Below are 10544 nucleotides of genomic sequence, written 5' to 3'. Positions count from 1 at the left end.
CCTGAGGGATTGGAGCCTCCAGGGGGAACTGGGTCCTGTCCTGTTGAGGCATCTTCCTCGGAGGGCAGGGCTAACTCAGGGCCAGATGGAGATGGGAGCCAGATGGATCAGTCTGAGTCAAAAAAGAGATCTAAAGAAAGTAAGAATGCTCCTTCTTCTTCAGGGGATGAGGCGGTGAAGAAGAAGGGCAAGAAAAAATAATGGGTAAGGCCGTCTAACCCAATTACCCAGGATGGCAGCACTCACCCCATTGACGCTGGCATCTATTAATTGTGCCAGTATAAAGTCTGATACGGCTAGATTCGCAGCCTTTGATTTTCTCGGCCGTGTTGAAGCCGACATTTTCTTTTTACAGGAGACCAGGTTGTCAGATCTAGCCTCTCTGGTGAAAGCCAGAAGAGAGTGGAGGCGCGGCCCCTCCCACTGGTCTCTTGCGGCTGAGCCGTATAGTGGGGTGGCGGTCCTTTTTACCGCTCCGGTCGAATGCAGACGGGTCATTGAGTTAGAAATGGGGAGGTGCCTGATCTTAGATGTCTTCATGAAGGTTCAAGAGCTCCGGCTCATTAACATCTACGCCCCACAAACAAAGTGGGGCCGTAAGGATCTCTTTATGAGGATTAAGCCCTTTCTTTTTACTAGCCGGCAAGTGATCTTTGGAGGGGACTTCAATAATGTCACGAGGTCCCAAGATAGGAGAGGTTCCAATGATCGGCTGGCTTATGACTGTGTGGCCCTTAGTAATATAGTCAGGGAAGCTCGCCTAGAGGATGCCCACATCCGGAGCCCCTCAGGCCACGCGGGTTTCACCTTTCATCGAGGTAGCAGCAGGTCTAGGATAGACAGGTTTTATTTAAAGGAGGAAGCCGTCTCTTCCGCAGTGTCCGTGGTTCAGGTGGAGTTCTCCGACCACTGTATGATTTTGTTTTCTCTGAATGTTTCAGAGACCCCCCGGATGGGAAAAGGTTATTGGAAGCTGAATTCGTCCCTCCTGGAGGAAGCAGAGATAAGACAGTCCTTTGAGGATTTTCTTCAGAGTCAGGTACCTTTACTGGACTTTTGTAGTAGTAAGTCTGAGTGGTGGGAGATATTCAAGAAGCGGGTTGCGGGGTTCTTCCGCCAGCTCTCGAGCCTCAGGTCCCTGAGCAGGTATCGCCTGTATCAGGGACTGAGGAGGAAACTCGAGCTTCTCGTCTCGACTGGAGGTAGCCGAGAGGATATCTCCAAAGTGAAGTCCTTGCTGATGAGGTGTCAGTACGATAGGCACGCATCTTTGGTTTTTGAGAGGGATTACGGGAAGTACCGCTCGCCCGACCCTTACAGGAACTGCAAGATGTCAGTGAGTAGTAAAGTAGTCTCAGGACTGATTGATAGTACGGGATCTCTGAATCGGTCCAGATCAGGGATCCTGGAGGTCGTCAGATCCTTCTACTCGCACCTCTTGGGGAGGAAGGATCTAGATCGAGACGGGATGTCGGCTTTCCTGGCTGAAACCATTCCTGAGCCAGGGGTAGACCCCTCTCTTGGCATTTTGGCAGAAGAAATCAGGGAAGAGGAAGTGAGACTGGTGATCGAGGGGCTTGCCCCCAAGAAGTCGCCAGGTCCGGATGGCTTAACATCCGAGTGGTACAGGACCTTTAAGGAGTCTTTAGCTCCCCTCTTGACTGAGGTATTCAATGAGTGTCTCTCCTCGGGCACTCTACCAAAGTCAATGAGGAGGTCAGCCCTGATTCTTCTGTCAAAGGGTAAAGATCCCAGCCGTATTGAGAATTGGAGGCCCATAGCTCTTCTCAATACAGACAGGAAGCTTCTGGCCAAGATACTGTTTAATCGGCTGGTGAAGTTTGCACCCCAGCTCCTTTCGGGGGCTCAGCACTGCTCTGTTCCAGGCCGAAGCACCTTAAGTGCTGTCCTCAGTGTCAGGGAGGCAGTGGAGCGGAGTAGTGCGGGTCTCTGGAAGGGGTACTTACTGTCCTTGGATCAGGCCAAAGCATTTGATCGAGTGAACCATGACTACCTCTGGTCCGTCCTCCTGAGATATGGCTTACCGTGTACTTTTGTTAATTGGCTTAAGACCTTATATGCAGGGGCAGAGAGTTTCCCGCTGGTGAACGGTTGGTCTGGCCGCTCTTTTGAGGTGGGGTCTGGAGTCCGTCAGGGTTGTCCTTTGAGCCCGCTTTTATACGTGTTCGCAATCGATCCCTTCGTCCGGAGGGTAGATTGTGGGCCGTTGGCAGGAGTCGGGATGAGTCTGGCGGAGCTGGATGTCGCCCAGAGAGTGGTGGCGTACGCTGATGATGTCGCCATTTTCGTGTCCTCGAGAGAGGAGGTCGATGTGGTGATGTCGGAGGTGGAACGCTACTCGGAGGCATCCGGGTCTAAGATCAACCGGGATAAGTGTGAAAGTCTCTGGCTGGGAGGGGGAGATCCCACTTTTGATCTCCCGGACACCCTCCCAGGGCCCCAAGACTCAGCAAAAATTCTGGGCATCACATTCGGCCAGGATGATTATCCCACCAAAAACTGGGACGGTAAGCTACAGGATGCCACTCATAGGGTGGATCAGTGGAAGGGTTGGTCTATGACCCTCAGGGAAAGGGTACACCTGATCAAATCGTACCTGCTCCCCTTGTTTATCTATCTGGGCAGTGTATGTATCTTGCCAGAGGCTTACTACACTAGGATCTACAGCCTGTTTTTCCAACTGTTATGGGGGAACAGGATGAACCTAGTCAAGAGGGAGGTCACGTACCGCACAAGGAGACTAGGGGGTTTATCTATGGTAAACCCTGTGGTGTTCTTAACAAACACCTTCTTGAAAGCCAACATCGCTAACCTCTGGTCAGAGAGGGCTCCTCCGTGGGTACTCTCCTGCAGGGAATGGTTTCGGCCTTTCTTCCAGGAATGGGAGACAGGAGGGCAAGTGAAGGACCTCCGTACGCCCCATGGGCATCTTCCGGCTTACGCTACCCCGACTCTGAAGGCGATACGTCGGTGGGGTCTGGGAGTGTGGGAGATCAGGACCCAGTCAAGGCAGTTCCTTGACAAACGGGTTCTGTTGACCCACTTCCAGAAGCCTCTGGCGCTCAGGGACTGCCCAGGTCGGGATCTGAGGGTGGGGTTGTATCTCTTAAATATGAAAAGGATCCCCCAGAAGTTTTGGGACTTGGCCTGGCGCTGCTTTCAGGGGAAGCTATATGTGAGGGACAATTTGAAGTGCAGGAGATCTGATGACCGGGGATGTCCCCGAGAAGAGTGCGGGGACATGCTGGAAAGCATGGACCATTTCCTGCTTCATTGTCCCTTTAATATAAGGGTCTACAACCGGGTGGGCGCTTCCATCGGCTGGAGTCAACTTGCCGGCCTTACCTATCCAGAGTGGGCTTATGGGGCATTCAGGAACCTGGGTGGCCGAGATCGGGGCACTTTGTTTTTAGTCAGCTTAGTGGTTAGGTACTACACGTGGAATGCACGGTGTTTAGTGTCTAATCAGCGCAAAGTCCTCTCCGAGGTGGAGGTCTGTAGGAACATCACTGGTGACCTCGGGAAGATCAGGTCTTTGGAGTATGGCAGTCTTGGTACCAGTAGGGCTTCTCTCCTATGGAGAGGGTTTTCTTTTGATGTGCCCTAGGTACTAGACCTTTTGGGTAGAGTACCCTTGTTTTTGTTAGGGACAGTGATGCAGGGACAGGGTTAGGGTGATAGTAGGGTCAGTTTATCTTTAGGGATAATGGTAGGGTGAGAGGTAGGGTGCAGTTAGGGAAAGAATATACATTTTGTATGTATCAGGATTGCCATCCTTCTTCCTGGTGGTGGGCTAATGCATGTGCACCCTAGCTTTTTGTTTTGTTTTCAGAGGCTATGGTTATGAAGGGCTTACAGGCACCGAACTTGGGCCTAAAGTGGGTTGTATTGTTTGCTTATGTATGTTAAAGCTGGTTATGGTTAAGTTGGTTGGGAGGAGTTCTAGGTTGGGAGGGTATATTTGTGGGTGGTGGTGGTCTTTTCTTTTGGTGGACCTGGCATGGGTCAGTTGTGGACTGGACATTGAGGACTATGAACTGTATGGAAAAAACTCTGACCCATGTACAGGAGGGCGGGTGGTGTGGGTGAAGGGTCAGTTTAGTGTAGAATGTTCTTTTATATTTGTAGGTGTATATAGTTTGTGTATAGTATTGTACATAGTAGTGTATATAATGTATATATATATGTATATAGTATGTATAATGTATGTAATAGTATGTATAATGTATGTAATATTATTATATAAAAAAAAAAAAAAAAAAAAAATTTTTAAATTTTTTTTTTTTTTTTTTAAGTATATAGTATTTATAGTAGAGATAGACATGGCAGTCGAACCAGTTTTGTTTTTGTAGTAATGTTTCTTTAGTATCCCGTTGTGGATTTATTTTCTTTGGTTTATATATGTAGTATGTAGTAAAGATGTGTGTAAGCATGTGTGTATTGTGTTTTCTGAGATATTTTCCCGAGTTTGGGTATTTTGAGTTGAATTTAATTTATTTATTTATTTTTGGTTTCTTGGTTAAATGTAGTTAATATATGGATATATATGTGCATGTTTGAGTGTGGTATAGTGTTATTATTATTATTATTAATATTATTATTTAAAAAAAAAACATGGTGTGCAGTGTGAGTGCTTGTTGTGTTTTCTATGTATGATTTTTCCCGAGTTTGGGTGTTTTGAGTTAAAGCGAAATAGTGCTATTTTTATGTTTCTTATGAGTGTGTTGTTTGGCTATGAAAGGTGTAGTTATAATATTTCTAGTTCTAGTAGGAAAGCTGGGCTGGCCGGTTAGGCAGGATTTTTGTTCTTTTATTTAAATGTAAAGTTTGGGTTTATGTTATTTCATGTTGTTGTTTTCCGTTATGGCAAAGTTGTGCTGGTTTATGTTTTGTTATGATTTATATTTTTCTAATAAAAGATTTACAGGATATAACTCAGGATCAGTACAGGATAAGTAATGTATGTACACAGTGACCTCACCAGCAGAATAGTGAGTACAGCTCTTTAGAATAATACAGGATATAACTCAGGATCAGTACAGGATAAGTAATGTAATGTAGGTACATAGTGACCTCACCAGCAGAATAGTGAGTACAGCTCTTTAGAATAATACAGGATATAACTCAGGATCAGTACAGGATACATACGGGGGAGGGGATTATCAGATTATGCAAGTGAGGGGAGGATACCCCCGGCGGTGGGTCCCTTGCTGCGGCCTTGATCCTGGAAGCGGCCGTGTGGGGACTGAGAGGAGCGGGAGACTCTCTCTGCTCCGCTCCTCTCCTCTCTATGATGCCGCCCGTGACGTTGCACCACACGTCACGTGACCATCTCCCAGACAGCCATTGCGGTACTGGCTGCCTGGGAATGAGTGACGGCGGCGGCGGCGAACATAAAAAGGTAGCGTGCGGCGCAAACCCGCCCCCCCGCCCACTCCTACTAACATTTTGGCCGGGCCCCTGACGCCTGGCCCACCAGCCTTTATCAGATTTATGGGGCAAAAGGGGAGAGCTGCTTTTGGGCCCCCAGGAATTACAGGGCCCGGGGCAGCTGCCCCTTTTGCTCCACGGCCGCGGTGATTAGGGTGTGCCTGGGCACACCCAGCACACCCTGTGCGCACGCCTATGTACATGGGTGACAGAGGGGTGTAGAGGAGTGTACATGAGTGACAGAGGGGTGTAGAGGAGTGTACATGGGTGACAGAGGGGTGTAGAGGAGTGTACATGGGTGACAGAGGGGTATAGAGTAGTGTACGTGGGTGACAGAGGGGTGTACATGGGTGACAGGTGTGTAGAGGAGTGTACATGGGTGGCAGAGGGGTACAGAGGAGTGTACATGGGTGACAGATGGGTGTACATGGGTGACAGAGGGTTGTAGAGAAGTGTAAATGGGTGACAGAGGGGTGTAGAGAGGTGTACAAGGGTGATAGATGGGTGTAGAAGAGTGAACATAGGTGACGGGGGCATAGGGGTGACAGAGGGGTGGACAGGGGGTGGACATGGGTGACAGGAGGGTGGAGAGGGGAGACAGGGGGTCAGAGGGGTGGACAAGGGGGTAAAAGAGGGACAGGAGTGACAGAGAGGGATGGACTGGGGTAACAAAGGGACAGATGGGTGAACAGGAGGGTGGACATGGGTGACAGAGTGGGGGTGGACATGGGTGACGGGGGGGATTACATGGGTGACGGGGGAGGGATTACATGGGTGACGGGGGAGGGATTACATGGGTGACAGGGAGGGTGGACATGGGTGACAGGGAGGGTGGACATGGGTGACAGGGAGGGTGGACATGGGTGACAGGGGGGGTGGACATGGGTGATAGGGGGGGTGGACATGGGTGACAGGGGGGGTGGACATGGGTGACAGGGGGGGTGGACATGGGTGACAGGGAGGGATGACATGGGTGACAGGGAGGGATTACATGGGTGACAGGGAGGGATTACATGGGTGACTGAGGGGGTGGACATGGGTGACTGAGGGGGTGGACATGGGTGACAGGGGGGGTGGACATGGGTGACAGGGGGGGTGGACATGGGTGACTGGGAGGGTGGACATGGGTGACAGGGAGGGTGGAAATGGGTGACAGGGAGGGTGGAAATGGGTGACAGGGGGGGTGGACATGGGTGACAGGGGGGTGGACATGGGTGACAGGGGGGGTGGACATGGGTGACAGGGGGGGGTGGACATGGGTGACTGGGGGGTGGACATGGGTGACTTAGGGGTGGACATGGGTGACTGGGGGGGTGGACATGGGTGACTGGGGGGGTGCACATGGGTGACTGGGGGGGTGCACATGGGTGACTGGGGGGTGGACATGGGTGACAGGGAGGGTGGACATGGATGACAGGGGGGGATTACATGGGTGACATGGAGGGATTACATGGGTGACAGGGAGGGATTACATTGGTGATAGAGATGGACAGGGAGGTAAACAAGGCAGACATGGCTGACAGGGGGGGTGGACATGGGTGATAGAGATGGACAGGGAGGTAAACAAGGCAGACATGGCTGACAGGGGGGGGGTGGACATGAGTGACGGGGTCGCGGGGGGGGGGGGGGGGGTAGAGGGTGGACCTGGGTGACGGTGGGGGGATTTAGACAGGGTTGAGAAGGTGAACAGAGGGGTGGAAAGGGTACGGTACCTTAAGCAAGCCGGCCCGCACAGCTTGCAGTTCCATAGGAGGCACGGGAGTCCGGCGCTGGTGCAGCTCGTTCCGCCCCAGGGCACCATATCCGGCTCACTGCGCCGCAACGGAGAGGTGGACGGAGGGGGACACAGGAGACGGAGAGTGAAGGAGGGGGATGCGGGGGACACAGGGAACAGATGGGGAAGGAGGGGAACACGGGTCACGCGGCAGACGCAGGGGACGGAGGGGAACACAGGAAACGCAGGAGATGCAGGGGGACGCTGTGTGCGCAGTGCGCACGCAGACTTCCCTTCCCCCCTGCGCCGTCAGGCCGGGGCGGGACATTTAAAAAAAAATAATAGTAAAAAATTTAAAAAATCACGGCAAAATCCCGCGGCACCACGGGCAGTGCTGAACGGCACACACGTGTGCCGCGGCACCGCGGTTGGGAATCACTGCTATATACTGACCCCCATATATATGAATGTATACTATATACTGACCACATATATATGAATGTATACTATATACTGACCCCCATATATGAATGTATATTATATACTGACCCCCATATATATGAATGTATACTATATGCTGACCCCCATATATGAATGTATACTATATACTGACCACATATATATGAATGTATACTATATGCTGACCCCCATATATATGAATGTATACTATATACTGATCCCATATATATGAATGTATACTATATACTGACCCCCATATATGAATGTATACTATATACTGACCACATATATATGAATGTATACTATATACTGACCCCCATATATGAATGTATATTATATACTGACCCCTATATATATGAATGTATACTATATACTGACCACATATATATGAATGTATACTACATACTGACCCCATATATATGAATGTATACCATATACAGACCCCCATATATATGAATGTATACTATATACTGACCCCCATATATATGAATGTATACTATATACTGACCCCCATATATATGAATGTATACTTTATACTGACCCCATATATATGAATGTATGCTATATACTGACCCCCATATATATATGAATGTATACTATATACTGACCCCCATATATATGAATGTATAGTTACATAGTTACATAGTTAGTACGGTCGAAAAAAGACATATGTCCATCAAGTTCAACCAGGGAATTAAGGGGTAGGGGTGTGGTGCGATATTGGGGAAGGGATGGGATTTTATATTTCTTCATAAGCATTAATGTTATTTTGTTCCATGAATGTATCTAATCCTGTTTTAAAGCTGTTAATTGTTCCTGCTGTGACCAGTTCCTGAGGTAGACCGTTCCATAAATTCACAGTCCTCACGGTAAAGAAGGCGTGTCGCCCCTTGAGACTAAACTTTTTCTTCTCCAGACGGAGGGAGTGCCCCCTCGTCCTTTGGGGGGGTTTAACCTGGAACAGTTTTTCTCCATATTTTTTGTATGGGCCATTAATATACTTATATACGTTTATCATATCCCCCCTTAAACGTCTCTTCTCAAGACTAAACAATTGCAACTCCTTTAATCGCTCCTCATAGCTAAGATTTTCCATGCCCCATATTAGTTTAGTCGCGCGTCTCTGCACCCTTTCCAACTCCGCAGTGTCCCTTTTATGGACAGGTGCCCAAAACTGAACAGCATATTCCAGGTGAGGCCGTACCAATGCTTTATAAAGGGGGAGTATTATGTCCCTGTCCCTTGAGTCCATGCCTCTTTTGATACATGACAATATCCTGCCGGCTTTGGAAGCAGCAGCCTGACATTGTGCTATTCTGTAGTCTGTGATCTACAAGTACACCCAGATCCTTCTCTACCAGTGACTCTGACAGTTTAATCCCCCCTAAGACATACGACGCATGCAGGTTATTAGTACCCAGATGCATAACTTTACATTTATCCACATTGAACCTCATTTGCCAAGTGGATGCCCAGACACTTAGTCTATCCAAGTCATCTTGTAACTTATACACATCCTCTATAGACTGTACCGTGCTACAAAGCTTGGAGTCATCTGCAAAGATAGAAACAGAGCTGCTAATACCATCCTCTATATCATTGATAAATAAATTAAACAACAGCGGGCCCAGTACTGAACCTTGGGGTACACCACTAATTACCGGGGACCAATCAGAGTACGAATCATTGACCACCACTCTCTGGGTACGATCCATGAGCCAGTGTTCAATCCAGTTACAAACTAAAATTTCCAAACCCAAAGACCTTAACTTACCTGTCAGACGTCTATGAGGGACAGTATCAAATGCTTTAGCAAAATTCCATTCGTGCCATTCCTCTATATACAGAGCCCCCCTCTATATACACAGCCCCCCTCTATATCCACAGCCATTCCTCTATATACAGAGCCCCCCTCTATATACACAGCCCCCCTCTATATCCACAGCCATTCCTCTATATACAGAGCCCCCCTCTATATACACAGCCCCCCTCTATATCCACAGCCATTCCTCTGTCAAGGCTTCTACTCACCTCTTCATAAAAGCAAATTCGATTGGTTTGACAACTTCTATCCTTAGTAAACCCATGCTGGCTATCACTTATAATACTATTATCCCCTATGTATTCCTGTATGTAATCCCTTATAAGTCCTTCAAACAATTTACCCACAATGCATGTTAAACTTACCAGTCTATAGTTTCCTGGGGAAGACCTAGAGCCCTTTTTGAAGATTGGCACCACATTCGCCTTGCGCCAGTCCCTTGGCACAATACCAGACACCAGAGAATCTCTAAATATCATGAACAGGGGTACAGATATTACTGAACTTACCTCTCTAAGAACTCTTGGGTGTAGTCCATCCGGCCCTGGAGATTTGCTTACATTTATATCACTTAACTTACCTTGTACCATCTCTACATTAAGCCAGTTCAGTACATTACATGATGTGTTACCAGCACTGACCTGTACATGATGTGTTACCAGCACTGACCTGGCCAATGTCAGCTCCTTCTTCCTTAGTATATACAGAACTAAAGAACCCATACAGTAGCTCCGCCTTCTCTTGATCGCCTGTGACAACCTCCCCATTATCATTATTAAGGGGTCCTACATGCTCTGTCCTTGGTTTTTTTGCATTTATATATCTAAAAAAATATTTAGGATTAGTTTTGCTTTCTTTGGCCACCTGTCTCTCGTTTTGAATTTTTGCTGTTTTTATTACATTTTTACAGATTTTATTAAGCTCCTTGTACTGTTTAAATGTTATATCTGACCCATCAGATTTGTATTTTTTGAAGGATATTTTTTTTGTTGTTTATTGCTCTTTTAACATCATGTGTCAGCCATGTAGGATTTAGTTTTAATCGTTTATATTTGTTCCCCTTTGGTATATATTTAGCTGTATAGTTATTTAGAGTTG

The sequence above is a fragment of the Hyla sarda genome (genome assembly GCF_029499605.1).
Source record: "Hyla sarda isolate aHylSar1 chromosome 2 unlocalized genomic scaffold, aHylSar1.hap1 SUPER_2_unloc_2, whole genome shotgun sequence".
Classification (NCBI taxonomy): domain Eukaryota; kingdom Metazoa; phylum Chordata; class Amphibia; order Anura; family Hylidae; genus Hyla; species Hyla sarda.
This window is presented reverse-complemented; position numbering follows the sequence as displayed.